Source organism: Mastomys coucha, unplaced genomic scaffold, assembly GCF_008632895.1.
Source record: "Mastomys coucha isolate ucsf_1 unplaced genomic scaffold, UCSF_Mcou_1 pScaffold1, whole genome shotgun sequence".
Lineage (NCBI taxonomy): Eukaryota > Metazoa > Chordata > Mammalia > Rodentia > Muridae > Mastomys > Mastomys coucha.
In genome coordinates, this window is record NW_022196891.1 from 70967439 (window position 1) to 70994410 (window position 26972).

The following is a 26972-nucleotide window of genomic DNA, read 5'->3' on the forward strand; positions in this document are numbered from 1 at the left end:
TGAAAGAATCTTCAGTTTTGAATGAGTAAGTTTATTATTCAGCAAGTCAACATACAAACAAAACAACAGTAAAGGGGCAAAGCCTCGTCCAATGAGAGTGGAGACAGGCTGGGGAAGCCCCTTTGGGGTAGTCCTTAGACATTTCCAATAGAGAGAGTTCCAAGTCCTTCGACGTTTCCAATAGAGAGAGTCCTTGGCAGAGAACAATGAGGGTGAGGTTTCCAACTAGAAGAACAAATAGCTACAGTTAGAAAAAAAACAGCATGCTTACAATACCCAGCAGAAACCAAACTAGGTAGTTAAGGCACCTAACTTTCTCTCCATGGCTGAACTTCACACCGTAGGCCCTTATACATCATGGTTAAAAAAAAAATGTTGGAAATAATTGACTAAGTTTTTAAGAATGTAATATTTTTCTTCTTGAGCTGTTTTGTCCTCCCTGTAACAGAGACAGAAAAACAGACATCTCCAGCCAAGAAGCCCTGGAGGAGGACACTGGGAGACAAATGTGGTCTGAAGTATCCGGAGGTCAGGACCAGCCTCTCCTTGAGCAAATGGTGCATGCCAATTTACAAGTGTAATGTGCACTACCGCCACGAAGGCAATGTTGGGTGATAAAAGTTGTGTGAGATCTGACTAGGCAGAACCCACCCTTTTTCGTGTGTTGATGTTGAAATCACAGAAAACCAAGTGCCAGTAAGCAGGTGGGCCGTAAGCACTGGGCTGGGTTTGTCCCTTAGGCTATGAACTCTTCGGCAATAGGGGAAATAACTTTCATGGAGTTCTCACCTCTGGTTGAGACCTCACAGCTGTAAGAGAAACTCTGTTGAGGCTGGTCCGAAAAAGGAAACTGAAAACTATCATTTGCTTGGGCAGAGCCTTAATGTATAATTATTCTGCCTCAGCCTCAAGGTTTAGGACTCAGCTACAGGGCCTGGATAGCCAAGTTTCAAAATGAAAGGAGGTCATTGAGTACTTTTTGCTTCCTGCCTCACAAGCCTGGATTTTCATGTCCTATCACTACTAGTGAAAAATCTTTGTGAAGTGGACGGTTTGAACTATCAGGAGATACAATGGTCTCTGAATTGAGGACTTAGGCTGCTATGGAGAGAAGAAAATCCACTGGGGTAAATAAGGTATGTCAGAAGTTTTCTAGAAAAAGCTTTAGGACCATTTTGTTAATCAGTAAATTAGGAGGAAAGAGGAGCCCTGGGCTTCTGAGTTTAGAAAGAAGGATTAGTATTGACTATATTCCAGAAAAGAATAAGACTGCAGGAAGCCTGGTTCTAAACCTTCAGTTGACTGAGAAACAGAGGTTATCTTTTATTGCACCACAACTGAGATCTTTACAAAAGAAAGTGCATTTGGCTGTGGCAGAAATTAGAATATATTGTTCAGAGGGTTGACCCAGACTGAACCTAAAAGGAACTCTGATTTTCTGGGTGTGTTGGTCTGTAGGTGTTTTATTGACATGAATTTATATTTAGAAGAGGGCTTTTGATTTCTAGCTGAAGGGGAAAGAAACACAGGGGCTAGGGAGCTATTTCTCGATAAAAGGTAAGAATAAATAGCTTGACAGAAAGCCTACGATGTAACGTTAGCTTGAAAGCATCAGAGCTCAAAACTCTATTATAAGTAACCTTACCATCTAAAAAATGTCAAGCAGATAATGTTACTCCCTACTCCCAGATATTCAAGTGGCACTGCGTCTTTTAAAAATTATATATGCTTTTAATCTAATCTCTATATTCTTAACCTTATTAGGTATTAGCAAATTTATTTCAATCTGCTTCTCATTGGGTCCCACTTTCCCATTTCCATAGTTAAATTCCTAGAAGTTGGGGGAACGATTATTCCTATGATATCTGTTGAGTTTGAATATATTCCCACTGGTGGCTCTGGGGAAGGTTTTGGGACTTTCACAAGGAGGAACCTACTGGAGAAACCTTATTGGAGGAAGTGGGTCACCGGGGGCAGGCTGTGAGAGGTGATAGGCTGGCTCACTCGTAACTGTTTCCTGTGTGAGCAAAAATCTCGTAATCTGCCTGCTTCCCATCCTGCCTGCCACTATACTTTCCTTACCAGCGGCCATGTCTTCCCTGTCCTGATGACATCCACTCTCATGGACCTGTAAGTAAAAATAAAACCTACCACTCTCCTATGCTGGTGATGTTCATGGCAGTTTATGAAAGTGGAAAAGAAACTAATACAGTAACTACTGTTTGAAAGTCACTGATAACCTTTGTGCACTTAGTGAAAGTGTGATAAATATTTCTAAGTATTTATCTGATGTTGTTCACCTTCTCTATATTTTCACTTTTTTTAAATATTACTTTATTCTTGGCTATGTAAAACTTTAGTCACTGAAGGAAATGTTTTGTAATTTCTGACCATCATGGTACATTTGCCATTTGTTCGTGGAGAACTGTCAAATTTTGTTTACAGCTGTTGACTTTATTCAATGAGGTGCATACTGTTTAGAATTGTGTGTTATATTTCCTTGGTGACTTTAACATTTAATCATTGTATAGCAACTCTGTCCTTAATGGCACCATTTGTCTTATATTCTTTTCTGACTAATATTAATAGAGCTATTCTAACTAGAGTTTTTGTGCTTAGTGCCTGGTTCATATGTTCGCTTTTTTTTTTTTTTTTTTTTTTTTTTTTTTTTTTTTTTTTTTTTTTTTTTTTTTGCTTTGGAGCTACTCAGCACTTCAATTTCCCCAAGGTGTCTTTTGTAAACATCACAGGAACCACAGTGGGTTTTAATCCAGTTTAGCATTCTTTTTAAACCCATGAGTCTAATGCATGTGTGTTCTGTCAGTTGAAATATTTGAATCTCGTTTAACCATCTTATATCCCTCCATATATTTCCTTTCCATGTTTGTTTTCTTCTTTTTAAAAATACGCTTAAGATGATTCTTTATACAGAATGATGCACATTATGTTAGTAATGTTTTTAAAGGTCCCATTTATACATCTTGTGGGGACACACCATTTTTCATTATCCCAGAATAATGCTTTCCAATGCAGGTTTTAGTGAAATCGTATAACATCACACTTACTGCTCCAATAAGGTAAACTAGCATACAGCCAGCCCCAGTAAAGTGAATGATCCAGTGTGATTTCGTACATAGACAAGGCTGTATACCTTCCTCTGAATCTAGCACCAAAATATGAGACTTACTCTTTCTGTTTATCACCGTAATTGTTTAAATGTTACCTTCTCAAAGAGACATAGTCTGACTGCCAACTTGAGTTACACCACACAGGCCCAGCCCACGTTCCTATTGAATACTATGCACTATACATACTTGTACTTGTTGTGAAAATAGTGAAGAAATCTTGCCTGATATATGATTCATTTCTTCTAAGACTTGCAAGATGCCTGACTGGACAAAACGAGCTGATTTGTGAACAACTGCTGTTGATTGACTAGTTTATCCCTCAAGTGCCTATCTTTTGAGTTTTTTATTTTCAAAAGGAGTTTTGGAAGATTTTATACCATAGAGGCTGGCTGTTTAGTCACAGACACATTTATAGGGAGTGTAGAGCAAAGTGCGGGTCTTTTGGGATACTCCCATGAAGCAACTGCGTAATCTGTGGCGGGGGCAGCCCAACCTGCGGCAATCATTCTCAGGGGAAGGCATGTTGGTACTAGCACGGTGCTGAGTGGTTTGTAGAGATCTCTCTGCCATGCTACATATTAAATCCTCACAGCCTCGTCTCCTACTGTCTGTATTTAACTGATGGGGTATCAGTCCCATCAGATAAGTACAGGTTGAGGCCAGAGCCTGATATACTCCTGGCTCTAGTACCACGTTTTACTAGGGTATTTTTCTAAGTTAAATCTGGACAGCCATGTGTTCGTTGTGGCTTTTGGAGATTTGTATGAAGGCGTTCAATCAGCATCAAGTAGTGACCTAATATATAGCTTCTCACCTCGAGAACACGGCCTTAGGCATCTGATGTCTCTGGTATGATGGAATGGATGTTTGTTATTAGACTTTTGTAAGAAGGAGAAAAATGCTCTCTGACATTTCAAAGTCTCTTCCAGTTTCTTGCTCTCCCCATAGCATGATAAATATAAACTTCAAACTATAATAATAACATATGTTGAGCACATCAGGTGTCAGGGATACCTCATGAATTGCATGCTTATGTAACTCGGTCACATCTCACATGGCGTCTATGCAGTAGGGACTTCAGGTGGTTCTTCATCAAAGTACTAGAAAAGATCTTTGATCCCATCATCAAGCTAGAAAGTGAAAACATGTAATTCTAACACATGTAGTCTCTGTACCAGGAAAATATCGCCCAGGAGAAATATAATGTAAATAAATATACACAATTACATTTTCTAGAAGCTACATTAAAAAACAAAAGCAAAAACCATTAACAGCAGCCCAATATGTTTGATTAAAGTCAAAGAATCCAAAATATGTAAGTCCTCAAAACTCCAGCATATAATTTGTTCTCAGAGAACATAATTCCTGATGGTAAATTTTCATCTATATTTAAATTTATATTTATATATATTTAAAATCACAAAAATTTACACTTGAAAATGTAGGTTTATACATCAAGTGATTTTAATCACACTGATTTTCTAGAAACCAAATTTAGTTTATGTTTTTAATTAAAATTAAATGCAATATAAAATTCAGTCCCCTCAGCTGCACACATAAAATATTTGAGAACCACGTCTAGTTGTCTTAAGCAGGTTGTTCTGGCATTCAAGCCTGTTTTCTATTTGTTTATTAATTAATTGATGAATTGACTTCTGGTGTGCGCATGTGTGTAACTTGTATATATGGTTTGTGATGTGTGTGTGTGTGTGTGTATGTGTTTGTATCTGTTTGTCTGTCTGTGTGCCAGAGGTCAGGGTGGAGTATGTTTCTTGATTTTCACCCCGTCTTATTTTTTGAAGCAGGGTCTTTTCTTCAGAATCTGGAGCTCAATGATTTGGTTGGGTTGCTAGGCCTGAGAACTGTAGGGATCTACCCATCTCTGTCTTTCCAGTTCTGGAATTGTAGTGTGTCCTTCATGCCCAGCTTTTATCATGGGTGTTAGGAATCCAAACTCACGCCTTCAGACTTGCATGGCAGGCAGTATACTGACGAAGCCATCTCCCTAGCCCCTATAATTCACATACAGCTCCAGCTGCAGAATAGAAGCACTCTTGTCTCTGTGGCTCTGCTGCAACTGACTAATCCTGAGAAAAGTCAGTCTCTTTCCACCTTCTCCTCAAGGGCTTTCCACATTCTCTGACTTTCATCCCGTAATATCAACACTGTCTCCTCATATTCTACTTTAACATGCAACTGTCTGACCCTGCGTAGATCCTAACATTTGCTTGGAGAAAGGCAAAAAGCTTTGCAAAAGAGAGAGAGAGAGAGAGAAAAAAAAACCAAGCGAACAAACCATAGATAAGAAAAGTCAAGATGAGAACAAGGAGTCAGAGAGCTATAGATTAGCAATCTCAGAAGAAAATAATAGCCAGAACAGATTTTTGTACCAGAACCCTGGGATTAATGAGGTTCCAAACTAGCTTCTGAAGTTATTTTTGAAATCCTCTCACATCCTTTTTTTTGGAAGGATGGGTGATATTGGGAAAAGTGAAACAAGTTGGAAAGACAGAGGAACAAAAACACTTAGAATTTCTCTTAATGCTTGAAATTGTCCCTTGGGGAGGCTAATGAAGAGAAAAATGAGAACGTAGGCAAAACCTGCTAGGTAATATAAAGAAAAGGAATCAGTTGTGAGCCTTGCCTCGCTTGCATTCTGGTCAGAGCTGAGCACTAACCTAAAAATAGAGACAAAGATTGTTTTGGTCATTTTATTCCCATATGCATGCCATGTCTGGAGCTAAAAGTAACGGGCATCTTCCCCTATTCCCATGCTCTGTGTCCTATCATAGTGAGTGGACGGAGGAGATGGCTCTCTGCAAACTGACCTGGATCAATGGATTGGGTCTTTCTGTTATACTCTGTGAGATGAACTCTCGGAGGATGATTACTCTGAACGCATACAGATATAGCAGATAGACCAGGGAGAAAGCCACTGAAACTGTGGAAATCTTGAGTCTGAATGAACTCATTCAACATCTCTGTCCGTAAAGCAAGGCTTTGTCCTTGCTTTGTATGGAGAGGAGATAGCAAAGAGTTGTGGAATAGGTTCAGGCTAAGCAAAGCCAAGAAGCGATAAATCCAATGACAGTAATCATGCCCAGGTATGGCACCCTTTGGATTTTTGCTTTTGTTGTCTCTAATGGGCTCCCAAAGCAGATGTGATTAGCTTGATTTCCATAGGATGGTATTGAGATTTGTGGGGTGCCAGGTAGACCAACACTCAGGGAACAGGCCCAACCAGTGGTAGAGCCTCGAACACATCTTATCTTCGATCTCAGCACCTTCCACACCAGCCCAGCTTCTTTTTCCATGTTTAACAATTTCTTTCTTTCTTATCATTGTAGAGTCAGGTCTTTCCTTTCCACCTCTTCATAGCAAGCACTTTACCTGATGAGCCATCTTCTTAGGGTCAAGTTGTCTACTGGAGATCAATTTGTGTGGAAAAGAACACACAAATTCACTATTGAACGCACTCCAGATTCACTATTGGAGAGGAACCTTCCAAGAGTCTAGTGCCTTTCCAGGCCTTCAGACTGATTTCATAATCATGTTTTATTTACTCTAGCCTCTTCCTCTTTTCACAGTGACACTTCTGAGTCCATGCACTTCCGCCCCTGCTAGCTCTACCCTGCCCCCTGGTCTGATCCCACATATTTCTTCTTTTCTCTGTTCTCTCTGTCCCACCCTTTCAGACATTCACTAAGTCCATTGTCTATACTGTTGGATTTGGAATGGAAGCCAAGAAAACTCACTTTCAGATACAGAAGCTTAAAAATGAAAGCTTTATTTTCAAGAGCTCAGGGAAGTGGCCAGTTTGGGATCTGAACCACTCCCAAGGGGCAGCTGTATTGCACTTTGAAAGGATGGGGACGCAAAGCAAGGGGGGAGCTGGGAGGAGCTGCGGTGTCAGCCAATTGGTTTTTGACATTATGGGTTAAGCAAGGGAGTGCATGCTGGAGACTGGGCTGTATCCAGGGCACCGGGCTTCAGGGTCCTTGGCTCATTCTTCTAGACGTTTGGTCCAGAGCTCAGAGTGATAAGAGGACAGAGGAGTGACTGGTCATCTGTGTGGTTAATTAGTGCATATCAGGCAATTGGTTATGAAGTAGAAACTTAAGGGTTCTTTGGAAAGTCAGTTGTGTCGGATGGTGTGTTGCTGGGGCTAACACATGAAAGAGAGTTTTCCTAAAGCAGACACAAATGAAAGGGTGTCTTTTGCTAAAGCAGATTCAGGAAGGAAGATTTTGCTAAAGCAGACACAGATGAAGGGATGTTCTGCTAAAGCAAGTATGTGAAAGGATGAAGGATTCTTTGCTGACCACATGCATGTGTTGGTCCACCTTACATTGTAGAGTTGAGCTCCGTTTGTTGTGACTCCATAGAGAAAAACACACCAAAAACTTCTCTAGAGGTTCCTGCGGCCCCATGCCGCTTCTGTGTCGTATTTTCTGTGTAGTTCTCAGGCTCCTTGCAGAGTGATGTCAGCTAATGTGACTCACATAAGGAGGCAATACTCTGGAGGACACGTTATGTTTGGAGGGTATGTAAGCAAGACTCAACGGGAAGTGACGTGGCTTGGCCTGCTTGCATAACTAGCTTTGCAACCCTTCTTGATCGCCACTTCACTGAGAGAGGCACAGCAGACAACTTCTCCTGGAGTCCCTCATAGTCCTGGTTCCTCTTGTTGACTCAGCTGCCGATTCGGCCGAGACCTGGCTGTCTCTGCTAGTTCGGGCCACTGCTGTTGTTTTGTCTTTGCTATACAGACACTACCGAACCGGACTGCTGCTATACTCATGAAGTGCTTATGAGTGGATCGAGCTGTCGCTGAGGATTCCTGTGAACCGACCTGCTGATTTCCTAACAACGCAGATGGAAACTGCTTCAAAGAACAATTTCTAAACAGGTCAGCTGCCCCCGTTTCCTCTTAACCTTTCTTCCCCACTATCCCTGGTGGGTGATGGGCTAGAAGGGAGGTTAAAGTATTTAAAAATCCATATTAAGGTAGGATATGAAAAATTTAAGCCTACATGGTTTTATATTTTTATAACTTATGCACCTTGGTACAGATAACAGCAAGCTCTATATTTTTTATCAGTTAATAGACAAGAAAACATCTGGAGAAAGCAGATAGGTGTTATTCCTAGGTCTGGGAACATAAACTTATTTAGCCTTGCAAGCAAGATTGAGAAGTTGTCCTTAACTTCTGGATGGCTGGACTCAGACACCTGTCTCCTTACAAGTTGTCTCTGAGATGTCTGGACTCAGAACACTATTTACAATAGAAGCTGGGAAGTCCTCAGTTCACCTAGGGCCTGGGACCTTAAACTGTGTTTTGGAATACAAAATGGTAGTACTTAGAATACATTTGTCTTGCTTGTTCCCAGCAATATTAGGATTATGGTCAATATTAGGAAAAGAAAGGTGGATAAAATGTCACTCTTTGAATCAAATAAGACAAATCAAAAATCTCTTTAGGGTGTCAGGTTGATTTTAAAAATAAAGTTTTAAGAAGAAGCGAGATTGGTGTCGCAGAGGAGAGAGTGTTATGCATGAACGTAGATGAAGGAGTTTGAAATGGTTTTGTTAAACTGGAGCTTTATGTGAGCATGGCCCACAGTGCTGAGTGGGTATGTTTGGCATCCATTGTGCCAGGATCAAGGGCAGCGTGTACTTGGTAGTTTTCTTACTGTGACACACACTGACTAGGGTTGAGTTGCTAAGTAACTTGAAGGATGTTTCTAGAATCAGGCTCAGGATTGGTATGCTATGTCTGGTAATGCTTAGGAGAAAGATAACCATGGAGGCCTATAGGAACCTGTGGGATGAGTCCTGAGCTGTGCATTGTAGGGGTGTCCTGGCCTCAAATCATAGATTTCGTCCACCACCTTACCTTTCATAGCTACATTTTAGCCACCTGATCCTATGACCATTCCTAGAAATCTGTTTTCTCGGAGCAATGCTATTTGAGCATATTATTCTCTGACTGACATCCTTCCTTGCCTCCAAGTCGCCTTTGAATTCCGTTGCCTAGTTGTCTTCACCCATGCCTTCTTTTGCAGTTGTTATTTCCTTTTCTTTTTAGTTAACATTTTGGCCAGCATACAGAACCGTGGGCTTCATTGTAACATTTCCTATCACTCCCTTGCTTCCCCATTTCATCCCCCAAATAGACTCCTTTCTGCTTTGCTAACATACAAATCCTTTACTCTCATCACTCGCTCCCTTCTTGCTGCCCAGCAGTGTTTAAACTATACCATCTCAATGTGTTTAAGCCTCCCATCTACCTTCATTGCTTTTTCTACTACTGTTGGATTTACAGTTGAGGACATTAACAACTCATCGGCTATGCCTCTTATCCTTGGGTTAGACCATCAAGACCCCACTGGTCTTCCTGTTCGAAACCTTCCCCAGAGTGACTGAATATGGATGGAAAAGCCACTTACATCCGCAGCTCATGTCACTGTAATTGGGCAACTCCCAAACTCTACTGGGTCTTAACTTTGAGTAAAGGAGGGCAGGCAATTCTTGTCACCTGTTACCTCCATATCACTCATTGTAACTGAAGTTAGCTTAAGAACACGCGTGTTTTCTATTATAGCTGTTCTACCTAATACATGGCTCGTGGCCTGTGTTACTTTATCAGGGCTCAGATGCTGACCCAACAATGAAGACTCAGCTTAGCCTACTGGTAGTGAGTAATTGCTCGCTCCCTGATGATGCACATAGAAGTTGTTATGACACTCTTTTTAAATAAACGTTATTGGAACTGTAATGGAAAGATGACAGGAGATATACTTAGGTCTGCCTCCCCACTCAGCTGGCAACAAAGGAGTTTATGTAGTCATATGAAGGAAAAACAGAGAGCTGGTTGGCAGTAGGCAAAAGTCATGCTTGAATAGTCTCCACCAACGATGCTGGTGGAAGTAGAACTCATGCTTAATTCTCGTTTGCTCTGTACTTGTCAACCTTAGGCCTGTAAGGGCTCTGTGTCCTGAGAGCTCTGCTCGGTTTCTTAGCTCCTCCTTCTGGAGGACCTGATTGTTACCGTGCTGTGAAGGTCTTAAGATCAGGTTCTAGAGTTCTGTAACTGTGTCTTAAAACCACTGGCAGAGTCCGATGATGAGAATGTGTCCGTATCATCATGAACTTCCGTATCTCCAGGTCTGTTGTCAGGTCTAAGCTAGAGGTTCCCCCCTCTTCCCAATAGCATTCTGTGTTTCTCCATTACAGCATCTCCACTCTGTCATAAAGGCCCACAGGCCAGAGGCCTGTAGCTCCCTTACAGGCTGTAGAGCCTTTAAGAGATGGAGCCATGCGGGAGTAGGCTCAATGGGGGTATTTTCCCAAAGTGGATATCGAGCACATGGTTCCTCTTTCCATTCCTTTCTTTCGCTTTCTACAAACATGAGGTAAATGACTGCTTTTTTCATGTGTTCCCACAGTGGCAGCCTCTGCCGCCACCATCTCAGAGCAATGGGGGTCAGTGTATTATGATCTGAAACATCCAAAACGGTGAGGATGAATACAATTTCTTCTTTGGAGCTTGATTGCACTCAGCATTTTGTTATAATAGCAGGATACTACCTAACACAAACACTATCTTCTTTTTGTCTATTTAATTAAGCTGTTTTTTTTTTTTCATGCACCTTGTCCAGATACAGTATCACCTGAGAACATATGAGCACCAAACACATTTGAAATGTGACTAGTGTGACTAAGGAACATTTTTATTTTTATTCTAATAAATTTTATATTTAAGACATATAAGGTGGTGGGAACTAAACTGGGCACACACAACTACAGATGTCAAGCTCTCTGATCTTTTTTTCAGGGCCAGTACTGTGTGCCTGAGTTTTAAAAGTCTGTGTATAGAGACCCACAGCCAAACATTAGGCAGAGTTTGGGGAATTCCCTGGAAGAGGGGGAGAAAGGATTATAGGGGTCTAAGAAGTTAAGGACACAACAAGAAAACCCACAGACTCAACTAACCTGAGCCCATAGAGACTCACAGAGACACAGAGACTGAGCCACCAACCAGAGACCCTGTATGGTACTGAGCCATTCCCTTTGCATATATGTTTCAGTTGTGAAGCTTGTTCTTCTTCTTGGACATCTAACATGGAAGCAGGGGCTGTCTCTGTTGCCCGCCTTTGGTACATTTTCCCCTTACTGGATTGCCTTGTCTAACCTTAACAGAAAAGGGTGCCTGCTCTTACTGTGACCTGATACGCTGTGGTTGGTTAATATCCATGGAGGCAGAGGAGGCATAGATGGGAGATGGAAAGAGGGGAGCAGAGGGAGGGGAAATGCTTGTCAGTATGTAAAATTAATTAAAATTTTTTTTCAAGAAGGCCTGCATATATCTGCAAGTTATGTGTCTCTTAATAGCTTTTTTAATGATGAGGTAAAGATGGAATGTAAGGAGATGCTGTTTTGGAAGAATTAGGATATCTGTGCTGATGAGCTTAAGAGATTTGAATTATTGTTATTGGATATAAAAGGTCTTAAGCATGAGCTAGCAATAGCTGATCCACTTAAGGCAGCTGGATGTGTTATATAAAAGTTCTGCTTCAACTCTGAGTGGTACCATTTTTTTAAAAAAAAAATTGTATATTCATAAATCAAAAATCTAAAAGTAAGAAAAAAATGAAGGATTGTCTTCCCTCCTGGGGTAAAAGATACTTCATTATGGAGTGGGCATCTCTTTAGTTTTCCCAGTGTCTGAGTAGTTAGTCTCTACAATTCTTGAGTTAGAAAAAAATCCATTTGCCAAATTTCTGATGTGAGGTCACAACCATAGTTTGTGTCAGTTAGTAAAACAAATCAAAGTGCTCCACACAGGTTAACGTATTTGACTTTGCCAACATCTCTATGAGGTCAGTACTGATGTAACTTTTCTGTCTGACAGTGATGGACTTAGATGTAGGACGAATGAGTTGGGACGGTTATCCTGCTAACTCTCCTAAGTAGAGAGATGACGCTCGACTCAGGGGCACTCTGATTCCAAAGTCCCCTCTCACTTGCATGGCTTCGTGTTCTTTCCCTCACACTAGCTCTCCCTGCCCCTTCTAAGTCTACAGTGCTTAGACTTTGCTGTGGCTGTGCGATTGTGGGTCAGTGTGTGAGGAGGCTGTCCTGCTGCTGATGCTCTGAGATGTAGCCTGGAAGAGGAATAAGAGTGGGATGAATAGAGAGCAGGATGAAGCACCTCCATCTTGGACAGTTCGTTTTTTAAATAAATCACATACGGTGCGTACAGGAAGGATCTCCTTCCAAGCAGGGCTGAGTGCTGTCTGGCACGAGATCGAGGGCTGCGACTGCTCAGTGTAGTGGTTTTCTTAAGGCTGGCAGAAAATCTGACCTTCTGTTCACTATGGATCGAAGATTGTTTTCTTGAAAGCTGAAAGAAAAGCCCAGGGGGCTTCTGCTTTCTGAGTTTTGAAGTTCTTTCATCCAGAGGTACCCAGTGTTTAGGAACTCCCTGAGATAACCAGCATACAGAAGATTTAAGCTTGAAGGCCAACTGGTTTAGGGTGTGGTTTTGTGTTTCCTGTGGAGTTAGACTTTATTTTTATGTTTTATTTTTGGCTCTTTTGTTGTTTTATTTTGTTGCAAAAAACTCTACTGAATCTTTGAGTAGCTTCCTTATATCCAACCCACAGAAGCAGATTTTTTTCTCCACGGCTGGGAACACCCCAGCTCATACATTTGCAATGCCAGGAGCAGCCACAGAGCACTAGTAAAGCTTCAATCTTGCCAGCTCTGGCTCTCCCCAGAAACTGGGTACCTGTGCTGTGCTGGCCTAAGAGTGCGGCTGGCAGCTCTGTGTGTGATTGTGTGCTATGGAAGTGGGCCAGAGGAGTCAGGAACGGTTTAGAGAGTCAATCTTGTGAAGAAACAATTTTATAATGTGTGTTACAGCTGGTTGAACATGATTGTGGAAAAATATAGCAACAAAATCTGCAAAAACTTTGAGGTAGAAATGAACAGCATTTCATTTAAATCCTTGGTGACTATCCCCCTGGCATACATTGCCACCAGACATTTACTAAGCTTAGTGCATTAGTCATTGTGGGAAGTGGTATTTTGACATTTCTCTTTAAATTATTACTGTTAAATAGTCTTTATGTGTTTACTTTATAGACGAGAGTTGGGAGGCAGGTAACGCTCCTGAGACTGGAAAATGTAAGGACCAGGGTTTGAAGACTCACACACTTGCACACAGGCATGCACTCACACAAGCATGCACATACACATGCATGGACACACACACACATGCACTCAAATTCCTGCTCTTCCTATGATAGTGATGCTTCCTCTGAATCACAGATGTGAGGACTTGGACATTGGATTCAAGAAGGATCTTTTTGGCATTTGGTAATGTCAAGGACAGATAACATCAGTCATGCGTGAGGATCTAAACTAAGGTGTTTAGACACTGTTTCAGGGAACAACACCCTTTCTCTTAGTTGCGGTCTTCCTAGAGTCCAGACCCACACTTGACTGGGACTCTTGGGAATACTCATAAAAGTGAGTATGTGTGATGAGATATTTCAAAAATTATACATATATATATAATTTATATATATAATTCATATATAATTTGCATATATAATTCATATATATACATATATACATATACATACATATATATGTGTACACACACACACACACACATATATGAATGACACCCGGATCCTCTTCTATACTATTGTTTCTTCTCAGCTTGGTTCCTTCTGTCATCAACATGCCTTAGCATGACATCTATCATTTATAGCTACCTGCCTCAAGTGTTAGACTGAGGTTTATAAGCTTTTTTCTTCCAATGGTTTTGCCTCCTTGGGGAATTTTTAATAACACACTAAGTAGAATATTTCTAATTAGGTGATTAAAATTTCAAATGTTTCTTGCCATTCCAGATTGCCAAACCTTCATCATGCTATTTTAAGGATAGGGTTTTCTATGGCAAAGCAAGCATGGGGTTTTAAAGATTTCTGTTCAAATGGCCTGTGTTTAGGTAGGGGGTGATCTAGGTGCTTTTCTTAGGCTGCAAAGTAGAAAGACCAAAAAAATGAAGGTGCAGCTTAGAGTGGAGGGTATTTTAAGATGTACAGCTGTGAAGGACTCTGAGGAACTCATTCATGAACAGAGGCCCTGGGGCCCCAAATGGCACTACTGCCTCCATAGAAGAATTCAAAGTGTGAGTATTGGCTCAAGGAACCAAAGCTTGATTTGGTTGCAGTTGACCCTCAGAAAGCATTTTCCAGCCAGGCTCTATATATTCCCTACCTTAGCAATAGCCTTCAAATTCTTTAGGATAAGAGGAAAACAGGGGGCAGGTCTGAAAGTTTCTTTTCTTTGAATCTAGATTAACTAAATGAATCATGATAAATTGACGGACATTTATACCAAAGTAGCCAGTTTTTCTATAATTATGTTAATTCATACAGAGGAATGAAAATCGCTTGGCAGAACTTTCATAAGCTCAACAGTGGAACTATGGAATGGTTTTTATCCTATGTTTGTTTGTCTAAATTTTCTGGTTTTTGAAGCAATGATTTAAATAGCTTTTGTAACATGAACAAAGGTAAGAACAAGCAAGCTTAATAAAATAAATGGTAAAAGACAGAAAATTGTATGCTTTTTTGAGAATTTCTACTTTTCATTTCTCTCTCTCTTTTTTTTTTTTGCTAGCATGAGCAACACAAAATAATCTACTGAAAATAAATTATAGGTACAAAGCAGACAGTTAAAAACAATCCTTAACTTTGGAAAATTGATTTGAAAATGTAAACTTTCATAAATAGCTAAAACAAGAAAAAAAGAATAGACATGGGGTCCTGTTCAGCTGTCAAGTTACCAATGATCTGAAAACAATTCCCACACTGAGAATATTGTTTCTTAAAATAATTGACTATGCACAGAAATACATATACTAGTGGTAAACACTTGTTTAAAGGTATAAATATGCAAGAACCAGGCATACTTAGTTCTGGAACAGATTAATATAAGGACTTCAAAAACCCCCATGTTGACAGCCAGTTTCATCCACTTTCTGTCTTCCTGAAATACATACTGAGTACCAGGGGATTGGGGGGAGGCTAGTGTTACTCTGTATCATTAGAAACTACTGTTATACACTTTATACTTTCTTTTCCACAAGAAGAGGTTTATTGGGGGAAGCAGGAAAGAGAAGAAGGGGGATGAAGGGCGAAGATGGGCCACTTTATACTTTAATATGTGATCCTATACATGCATATATATTATATATTACTCATTTTACATATATTGCCAATGTCATTCATGTTCTTTGTTGTTCATCTCTCTCTCTCTCTCTCTCTCTCTCTCTCCCCGTCTCTCTCTTCCTCTCTCTCTCTCTCTCTCTCTTGTTTTTTTGAGACAGGGTTTCTCTGTGTAGCCCTGGCTGTCCTGGAACTCACTCTGTAGACCAGGCCGGCCTCGAACTCAGAAATCCGCCTACTTCTGCTTCCCAAGTGCTGGGATTAAAGGTGTATGCCACCACTGCCCGGCTTGTTGTTCATTTCCACGTGTATCGTACAGTGCTCTCTGCAGATATGACAGTCTCCTTTTTCTCTTTCTACCCTTCCTTGCCCTCACTGTCCCTCATCTTTTCTCTCCCTCCTATCTTTCCTCTCTCCTCTGTGAGTCCTACCAATTAGCATGGATGAAAGCTTCAACCTGGAATGGAAATGTTGTGTTGGAATATGTATATTTTAAAAATTAATAGATAATTTCGCATTTGTTTCAAACAAATTACATCTCTGTGTACCACCAGCAGTATGATTTAGATGAGATATAAGGGTTGGAGAAATGTCTCAGTAGGTAAAACTTGCTTACTGTGTAATAAGAGGACCTGAGATTAGAATTCCAGCACCCACCAAAAGCTAAAGATAATGCACACCTTTAGCCTTGTCTTTTGAGGAAGAGGCATAGGTGGATCAGATCCCTAGGGCTTGGACAGCCACTGAAACAGTAAGTTCCAGGATAAATGAACAAATCTGTCTCAAAATACAAGGTTGGAAAGAGATTGAGGAAGAAACCCAATACCGACAAGGAGGAACTCAACTGCATGCATATATCTATACATCACACACACGCACACACACACACACACACACACACACACACTACACCTCTGCTCATAGACTCCCATATATCCAGACCCACCTACCAATACACTCACACAAATATGTATACACATATACCTATAAATACAGAACATGTCTATGCATAAATGTGCATACATGCACACACATACATCATATATATATATATATATATATATATATATATATATATGTATCCCACAGCCACATGCATGCATGTGCACATACACACATAACACATGTCCACATGTATGCATGCACACCCCCATAGATACAACTATACAGATACATGTGCACACACAGACAGAAGCCCTTTCATATCCACATGCACATCCACATATAACAGTTGCATACACTAACATTTATGTGGGTACACATTCACACATATGCACATACACACTATTGTATGGACACACAAACCACATACATGCACAAACAAGTATATACCAACATATACACAGGAACATACACTAAGAGTTTTCATGTTGAAGATGTGAGGTGAAGCTTAGAAAGCTTCATATAGACCCTAAAAACAAGGGAATATAAATTTGAACGGTATGATTTCTAAGTGTCAGTATACACTAAAATGTTACAATGGCAAAGCTATGCAATATGAAGCAAACACTTCAATAGCATACAAGAAGAAATAATTCGTAGATTTTAATTTACACATTGTTTACCTCTTCATATGCTTCTGGACATATATCCATGTGCCTTCTGGGATGTCTCTACACTACAGTCTTACTCTTTAGTTAAAGTGACAATATTTATGGATATAACAGAAGTTAGGAGTCAAGTAAAGTGTTAGGTTGAGTTTCCAAGATCCAGATGCTGAGATTAGCCTGAGGGAGTCACAGGAGCAATTGTAAGTGACAGAAGGAGACTGCGTTGGACAGAGGGAGAAGCTGAACTCACACATTCATAGTGGCAGCTGCAGAAGTCCCCTCAGGTCCCCTCAGGCTTGGATGGCTTCCAGTTGTCCATAGTTAGGGCAGCCTTTCCATAAGTTAACGGTTGCCTTCAAGCTGAGTACAGGCAGCAATGTGACCTTGGGCAAGGTGGCTCCCTTTGCAGAAGATGGTTCTGTTACAAAACTCAGCTGTCTTAATTGGAAGGAGGATCAATGGGTTACGGCATTGAAAGATCAGGGTGGTGACAATTTTCAGTGCAGTTACAATAAAAATGTTCCTGAACCACAACCATGCAGAGTAAGTAAGGCAGGGGTGAATGGAAAGTGGTTCGCAGACATCTCAGAAGACATGGTAGCCAACTATTGACATGCCTTTGTGATCATGTGCTTCATGGATTCAGGAGACATGTCCTGGAGTGCCCAAATTTTTTTTATGGTCTGGTATATATCTTAAAGAGCTTTGTGTTATCCAGAGAAGAAAAATAATGAAACTATGGCAAGGATGAAGAACTTGGGAAATGCCAGAAGCGGAGCAGGGAAGCCTGGGAGGTTGTAAAAGTAGTTAGCTTAGAGAAGCCTTTTAGTGAGGCAGCTGCTTCTCACCTCTGTATTTCTGTTTTCATCTTGCGCTAGAGTTGATTCCATTCACTTTGCTACCAGGAAGTGGTGTGGGGTGATGTGGTAAGGTGTCAGAGTTTGGACTGTGGTTTCTGCTGGCTCAAGTTCAGGATATTTTTTGTGCAATGTGTTAATCATATGACTTTAAGTCATGCACATAACAAACCTAAGCCTCTATTTACCTATCCTCAAAATGGGTATGATATAACTTTGCAGGATTGCTAGGAGTTATTGATCACTTGAAACAATGATTGTAAGCAATGAAGTGAGAGTCTCAGAGACAGTGATCCCCCAAGCCAGAAAAAGTCACCTAGACTATGGAAAACATGTATCATGTCCTGTGTGAGAACTCCCAACCAGGCTTTTTTTTTTTTTTTTTTTTTTTTGGAGACAGGGTTTCTCTGTGTAGCCCTGGCTGTCCTGGAACTCACTCTGTAGACCAGGCTGGCCTTGAACTCAGAAATCTGCCTGCCTCTCCAACCAGGCTTTTTAAGGAACAGTTTTATGTCATCTTTGAATAAAAGCCAAAGCAAGTACGATGACACAAAATGTGAGAAGTGGATACACATGTATGTGTCTGTCTGTCTGTCTGTCTGTCTGTCTGTCTGTCTCTATGCATGCATTTTAGCTATCAATAGAGAGAAAAGAGACAGTTGGTATTTGGTCATCACAGCTTTACTGACATAAGAGTGAGGTGTTGGATACCAATCTGCAGAAGCACGTTTCAGAATTTAATTCAAGAATCAGGCTGATGCTCCTGATATAAGGAACCAATAAATGATAGGCTGCACTGTTTATGGGAATCATAGTGTGTTAAATACCTTCATATTTGTGATGTTCGGGTATGCCACATGATTGACAAAGCATCCTGGCCAGTTCACATGAAGATACAGGAACCAGGTACCAGAGTCAGAGATTCTATATTATGCACACATACATACATGCACACACATACACACACGCACATGTGCACACACACATATACACACATGCACATGTACACGCATACACATATGTGCATGTGCACGCACATGCTCATACCATGTTGCTGTGCTTGTCAGGGCCTGAGTATATCCCTGTGACTCTGCTTGCCCTTGTCTCTCCCCGTCCTGCCCTTCTGCCCATCTGAAGCCTCTGTAACTGTCCTCTGTTTTACCACCAGCTCCATTAACTTTCCCATAATTTTGTAATGTTTATCCCATCTGACATGGTAGATGAGAGACGAGGAAACGGCAAGCGTAAGAAGAAAGTTTCTAATTGTGAAGGAAACTGCAACAGAAGAACCTGTCTTTTGTATACAGAAGTGGTGTGATGGATTTTTATCATTAAAAGCTCATTAGCAAATGATTATTATAAATGTTGGGCTGTAAACTAGAAAAAAAAACCCTATTCTTATCCCCATGTATCCTGAAGTTCAGCACAGGGGTGGTCCTTGCATACAGACTTTAATTGCACAATCAGAGGTCAGCCGAGTCTCCTTACTGTCTGCCTTGTCCCCTACGTCACCTCTGACTTATCCTTGTCTCTAAGTGTCCTGAGTATGAGTCACACTAAGCGTACATGGTAAGCAATCCTGGTAAGTTGAGCATGGGATGGTTTTATGGATATTAGTCAAACTTGTGCACTTAGCAGTTGTGGGTTGAGGTCTCAGTATATTTCATTCTCTTTGCTAATTGCTATTTTTGAAACGTGGACTTATGTAGCCTAAGATGTCCTTGAAGTCCCTTTGTCACCAAAGATGGCTTTGAAATAATCTTTCCACCTCCACCCCTTAAGTATAGCACCATGGCTGCTTTGATTTTTAAAATGTTTATAAGTAATATCTGAATATTACACTGTTTATAAACAATACTTGGATATGCCATATGCTCATATAGCTTTCATATTTATAAAAAGAGCAGAAACAACAGGAAAGAATTTCATAATACTAGTAATAATGCACAACATTTGCTGTGCATATGTTTTAGATTTTCTTAGTATTTTATTATCTTTCTTAGTATTTTAACTATAGAAACTCTTTTGATGTTCATAATGATCCCCCATAGGTATACTCAGGTACTCACACGGAGTTGGTACTTCAGAAGGCCATGAGAGTCAAAGTTACCCAAGCTGATGTGTATTTTCATTTGTATGGTAGGGTTGCAGATATCACGAACCTCTGTGTCTTATGTGACCATGATAGGAAGATCAGGGAATCCTGGTTTGGGGCTTGGAGGATTTGAGGATGGTTTTGGAAGAAGTGAACTATAAAGACAGACATGACTGTGATAAGGAATTAACCAAACTGAGGAGGTTCATAGAATGGCAAGATTTTTTTCAAGGCAGCAGAATTCAGTAGAGGGGATAGAGGGATGTGGAGGAAGGCCCGACTACTGACCTGAGACTACTAGGTATATCCCTGAATGAGAGCAGGGACAGCTCAAGCCAGAGACAAGGCCTGTGTGCAGATAGAAGGGAAGGAGAACCTTCTACAGGGTAGCAAATCTGTGTGTCCCTGCAGCTTCAGAAGCTTAGAGTTTTCTCAAAGGCCATTATTTTTGTTCTGTCTTTGTTTCTGTTCATCAGTTTCAGGACAGTATGGGCCAGCATATGCCAGGCAAGTCAGAGGAAATGAGCAGTGAAAATCATAGGAAATATCATAGGAAAATCAGGAAATAACCAACTGTATGTTTCCTAAGTCTGAGGAGAACTTTTGAGATCTCAAACCTTCACTCTCTGGCTTTACTAAGCTATAATTAACAGATAATGGGTGTGTGTTTACAGGAAATAATGCTGTATCTTCATGTGTACATATCTTGTGAAATGATCATCATAGAACAAAACCAATCCCACCCCCTCTATGTGTGTGTGTGGTGTGGTGTGGTGTGGTGTGTGTGTGTGTGTGTGTGTGTGTGTGTGTGTGTGTGTGTGTATCTATATAGGTATCCTTTTACCATGGGTATAGTGAGAACCTTTGGGATCTATTTTATTTTTTGCAAGTTTCAAATGTATTCTACAGTATTAATCCCCATATTCCTTCTTTATCCTGCCTCTGGTAGCCCCCAGCTTCTGCTTCTGTTCTCTAGTGCTCTGACCTTTCTTTCTCAGTCTCCCTCCCTTGCTCTTCTTCTGCCCAGTGTCATGCTGTCTGAGCTCCCTGAGTCTCTGGGGCGTGCTTCCATCTCACCTCCCTCCTCAGCCACATCCTCTCTACAGCATCACTTGCCATCTGCATTCTGATGCCGTTTGCATTATCCAGAGTTTTGACCTTTCATCTAAGCTCCAGGCTCATAAATTCAATTAAATCTTTCTATTTACATATCTCATGAGTACCTCGAATTCAACACTTCCTGCACTCGGCACACATTCTTATCACCTACTCTGACCTGCTCCTCCTCTTCCTGTTTTTCTGTAAGGATGACACTTTTCACATGCTTTCCTGATGCAGCATTTTGGGTTTCAGCCTTCAAATCTCTACCTCTTTTGAATATGTTTTCCTTTTCCTCTTATTTCTCTCTCTCTCTCTCTCTCTCTCTCTCTCTCTCTCTCTCTCTCTTTCTTCTTCTTCTTCTTCTTCTTCTTCTTCTTCTTCTTCTTCTTCTTCTTCTTCTTCTTCTTCTTCTTCTTCTTCTTCTTCTTCTTCTTCTTCTTCTTCTTCTTCTTCTTCTTCTTCTTCTTCTTCTTCTTCTTCTTCTTCTTCTTCTTCTTCTCTGACACATTTGGGGCTTTCCAGCATCTTACAAATACTTCACATTTAATAGTCCTACCTCTCCAACCCAGAAGCATGCCCAACTTTCAGTTTCCTTTGGAGTGCAGATGTCTGGGGCGGACGAGGGCTTGCCCTAACGGGTGCTTTCCAGATGAGGTTTGAGTCCGACATCTTTGGTATAAGAACCAGAAACGTGGAGGGCATCAACCTTGCCAATATGGCTCCTTTGGGGGTGATTAGCTTTCAGGCACTACCTGAAATTGCAATAGGATTGCTGACACAGAGGCAGCATTGGTGCTGAAGTTTTAGCAGTTGTCATGGAGCCAGATCTTGACATTCTGCAGGTGACAGCAGTAGTAGTAAGCTTCCTCCTTCAGAACAGTTTTACAGTGTGGTTTGATGTGTGGGGGAAGGGGTGGGGGCCCTTTTCCTGTGAGTTTAGACCAGACTTTGTTCCTTCATGCTTTACTGATCTCTGAGGTTATTATTTTTATGAAAACAGACTTTATTAAACTAGCTGGAGTCAATGCTGTTGTCTGCAGCAAGAATCTTGAGCAATTTGAGGTTATTGATCCTTCTGTGGAAGGAAATTTAGCCGTATTTTTGAGCTGTGTGACAGGTTCAGGGAAGGATGGGATGAACAAGAAAGAGGAACCATGGGGTTGGAGAATTGTAGGACCTACCCTCTAGGGTTTAGGAATCTCTCTGTATTCCTAAAAATGGTTTGTATCTTGGGTAAGGAATTATCCTCAGATGTTCAAAACAGGCAAGGCATAACAAGGGAGAGAAAATGGGCATCTTAGCAGAATACAATAGGTGCAAATAGACGTGATGGGTGAGTTCCTGAGCAGCTGACTCCAAGTCTTCATTTTATTCCAGCCCCAGTAGCTTAAGCTATGAGTCAGAGCTACTGTAGTGTTCTGTGAGGTAACCTGGGGGAAAGTTAGCACTTAGTGGCTGAGTAATAAAGTTTAACATTGTGTCTGAGACAATTAAGCACTATATGTGTATATGTATATTATATACGTCTGTTACAGATTACAGATGTATATGTATATAATGTATATAACACACATATAAAATATTGTGAAAAACTTCACTAAATATTATCATTTCATGAAATAATATTTAAGTAATATTATTTCACTAAAGTAGGCTTCTGCTTCCCAGAATTCCTACTTACTGTGGAAACCTGACCCTGAGCCAGGCCCTGCAGCACATGTAGTGCACATCTTTGATTGTAGCACCTGGAGATGTGACCCAGATGAATCACCAGGTCAAGGGAAGTTTGGAATACAGACGGGAAATTGTGTTTCAATAAATTAAAAAATTACTGTCTCTGAACAGGATGAGTCCAAGCTCTTTCCCCCCCCCTAATGAATCCTTTCTAAACCAATTTATCTGGAAGTAATTAATTCTACTTCTAAAATGTTATTTAATTTATTATGGATCATATTTGGTATTAAGGTTATTGGGCATGATTCCTGAGGGGTGGTGGAATAGAATGGTAAAGCCCTTTAGCGAGAAATTAGCAGAATCCCTTATATTTTAGGCTTAATCTTTATTTTTATCAAATCAATATTATTGCTCTGACTTCAAATTCAAATAGTACTGTAAGCATTGGAAGAGTAGGGGAATGCTATTCAGTGATGACCCAGCATGTACAATGACCCCAGTTTAGTCCCCTTCCACTAGACAAAAAAGGAGAATAACTCTCAGGAGCTGGAGAGATGGCTCAGCAATTGAGATGGCTGTGGGTAAGAGCACTGACTGCTTTACCGAAGGTCCTGAGTTCAAATCCCAGCAACCACATGGTGGCTCACAACCATCCGTAATGAGATCTGATGCCCTCTTCTGGTATGTCTGAAGACAGCGACATACATAAAATAAAATAAATCTTTTTTTTTTTTTTAAAGAGAGAGAATAACTCTCTGCCTCATGTGTTCCTACTTCAACTCCCACTCACTAGCAGCAACTATTTTAACCTTTTGGTTTCAGTTTTATGTTTTGAGACAGGATCTCTCTGTGAAGCCCTGGCTGGCACAGAACTTACCATGTAGGCCAACCTGGGGCACTTCTCTCCCCACCATTTCTCAAGTGATGAAATGTCAGGTGTGTAGTACAGTGCCTGGCCATGTTCAGCCTTTTCTAATGATAATACACTCTTAATCGCCAAGTTTCAACTATGCCATAATCTACCTTCAATTTCCTGCAACCGAAGCTGAAAATTTAGTGTCCTCGTGCCTCTCTTTTCCTATGATTTTGAGAGTCCCCACATCTCACACATACGGATGAATCCAAGTTCAGTCATTTCACAATTTCTGATTAAAATCCACAGACACTTATTTTTTTTTTTTTTTTGCATACCTCTCTGTATCCCAAACTCCCCCTGACCTGCTGATCCACCTGGCTCACACCTCCAAGTGCTAGAATTAAAGATGTACACTCCATGTGCACAGTGCTGGCTCAGGGTCAGGTTCTCAGCAAGTAGGAATTCTGTAAAGTAGAAGCCTTGATGATATTAAAAACAAAACAAATAATAAAAAACAAACAAACAATCATAACCAAAACCAAACCAAATAGCAAAAGTCATTTGCTTTTTGAATATATGAGTAATAAACAAATAGAAGTTTCAAGTGAAAATCCAATGCTATCTCTTGAGAAATGATGTACCCTGGCATTTATCTAAATAAATATATACACTATACATATAAAAGAAAACCATAAAATAGGAAAAATAAATTGAAGAAAAAAATGGAGACATGTCCCATGTTCACGAAAAAGAAGATTCAGTACCGTTTGTGAGTCACTTCTCAACTCAATCTATATGTTCAATGCAAGCAAAATTCCAATGAATGATTTCATGAATACTCAAAATTTGATTTTAAATGTTATAGGAAAAAGTAAGAAACCTCGAATCGTTTATGCGATCCTGAAGGATGAGAAGTTTGGAGGACTGGAGTTACCCAGCTTCAAGACTAACAATGGGGCTACAGAAACTAAGACAGTGTGACCATGGTGGAAGAATACATATTTACGAAGCTGGGAGTATGTGCTGCTCTAGCAGAAGATACCAGTTGTGTTCCCAGGACCCACACAGGGCAGCTCACATCCATCTGTTACTCCAGTTCCAGGCTATCCAATGCCCTCTCTGGTTCCCACAGTTTCCTGAGTACATGAGGTACACATAAACATACAGCCTCATGTATAAAGAATAAAAAATAAATAAAATATATATACAACCAATGGGTCAAAGCACAAAACCTAAACATAGACCCAAATAAGTAAGCATGGTTAACTGATTTGCTTTTGACGAAGTAGAAAAAGTAATAAAATGACCAAAAGGTTCTCCCTTTTACCCCCTTTTAGTAAAAATAGATTTTTTTCCCACATAATTCCTTATTACAAATTATCTTCATTCTAGTCCTCCCAGTTTTCCCCCACACCCCTCCCATATGGATCCACTCCCATTTTTTGTTTCTCTCAGAAAATAAACAGGCTTCTAAGGGACTGTAATGTACTATAATCTAATGTAATGGACTAACGCATAGTAATTGGACAACCCAGACAAACTGAAGGAAAAGAGCCCAAGAGAGGGCACAAGAGTCAGAGACCCAGTCATTCACACACTATGGAATCCCATAAAAACACTAAACTGGAATATATATATATGTGGGATATATATATACATATATACATGTATATAGGTATTCATAATATTTACATAATATATACACATGCAGACTCTGTGCATATTGCTTCCATCTTTGGGAGTTCACATGAGCTTTGACAATGCTTATTTACAGGCCGTTGTTTTCTTGGTTTTCTCCATCCCTCTGGCTCTTACCTTCTTTGCATCTCCTCTTCTCTGGGCTTTTCTGAGCTTTGTGGGGAGGGACTTGACTGAGACATCACATTTAGGGCTGAGAGTTCCAAAGTCTCTTACTCGCTTCGTAATGTCTGACACCAGGTCTCTATATTTGTGTATTTGTATAGACGTTATACTCCATCTGCTGCAGAAGGACGTTTCTCTGGTAATGGCAAAAGCTGCTCTTTTTTAGCAAATGGTTCCAGGCAGCTGGTCACCAATGCAGACAGAAATGTAAATTCAGAACTGTGAAGATTCTCAAAGAGGGTTGGGAGATATGACTCAGTAGGTAAATGCGATTGCTGCCAGTCCTGGTAACCTAAGTCTAAGCTCAGGAACCCACTTAGTGGAAGGAGAGAACTGACTCCTGCAAGTTATCTGTTGACTCCACGAGGACACTGTAGCATGTGTACACCTGTGCTCCCTCTCCCTCCTCCTCCCCTCTCCTCCCATCCCTTCCATCCCCTGACCCTCTCCCTCCCCCTCTCTCCCCCCTCTCTCTTGCTTGCTCTCCCTCTCTCCCTCTTTCTTGCTTTCACCCTTACTTTCTCATTCTCAATCTTTTTCTCTCTAAATAAATAATTTAATTTATGTGATACCTTTAAAAAAAATTTTTAGATGATAACATAGGTGAAATGCTATGGACAAACTTCACATATGCTGAAGGCTTTAAATGGAACTCCAAAGACCATAATAACCTCTGAAAGAAGTGAAAAATTCATTGAAATTATAATTTTCTGCTATTCCAAAGACTTGCAAGAGAACAATTAAAAAATATTTGCCAAGGTCATGTCTGATGCACTATTTATGTTAAAACAAAAATACATAAAGAACTCATTTTAGTAGTGAAAACACCCAGAAGTCTATTAATAAATGGACCGAATATCTTAACAGAGACCTTACCGAAGGGAGTAGAGAAATGTCAGACAACTAAGTGAAGAGATGCTTTGTCTCATGTGCCATTAGCAAAGGCATAAAGCATAAATAAGCAAGGACGTCACAACCCCCCTCCCATCTGGCTGCAATCCAGAGCTCTGACAGCACCATGTACTAGCAAGGTCATGAACCAACAGGAACACTAACTAGCTCACTGCTGGAGGAAATGCGAAGTGGGACAGTGTTGGTGGGTTCTTATAAAGCCACTTCTGCTTTGACTACACATCACAGCATCACACTCCTTGGTGATACACAGAACTAAAAGCCAAGCACCCAGGAACCTGTGCACGGATATGTACAGCAGGATTAGTGATAGTTGTCTAAACGTGGGAGTAACCAAAATGTTATCCAGTAGGACAAATGAATTTTCACAGGCTGGTTTATCTGGACAACAGAATAGTATTGTTCAGCACCAAAAGTAAGTGATGTTTCAATTGTGAAAGCAAAACAAAACAGCAACAACAACAACAAAGCAAAACAACAACAACAACAAAACTACAAAGGAAACTTAAATAGATATTAAGAGACAGAGACAGACAGAGACAGAGACAGGGAATGATTAAAAAAGTCTGAGTAGCTGGAAATCAGTTTGGCAGTTCCTCCGGAAATTGGACATAGTACTGCCGGAGGACCCAGCTATACCACTCCTGGACATATACCCAAAAGATACTGCAACATGTAATAAGGACAC

General features: G+C 40.5%; 1 protein-coding gene across 1 annotated transcript in view; it reads left to right on the forward strand.

Moving 5' to 3' along the window:
- The first annotated feature begins 2689 nt into the window (after positions 1–2689).
- The window catches only part of LOC116103803 (interferon-inducible protein AIM2-like), a 43551-nt gene continuing 19268 nt past the window's right edge, over positions 2690–26972 (forward strand). Inside the window, 2 exon segments of the mRNA XM_031390219.1 lie at positions 2690–8037; positions 24375–24658. The gene's annotated coding sequence lies outside the window, so the exon portion shown is untranslated.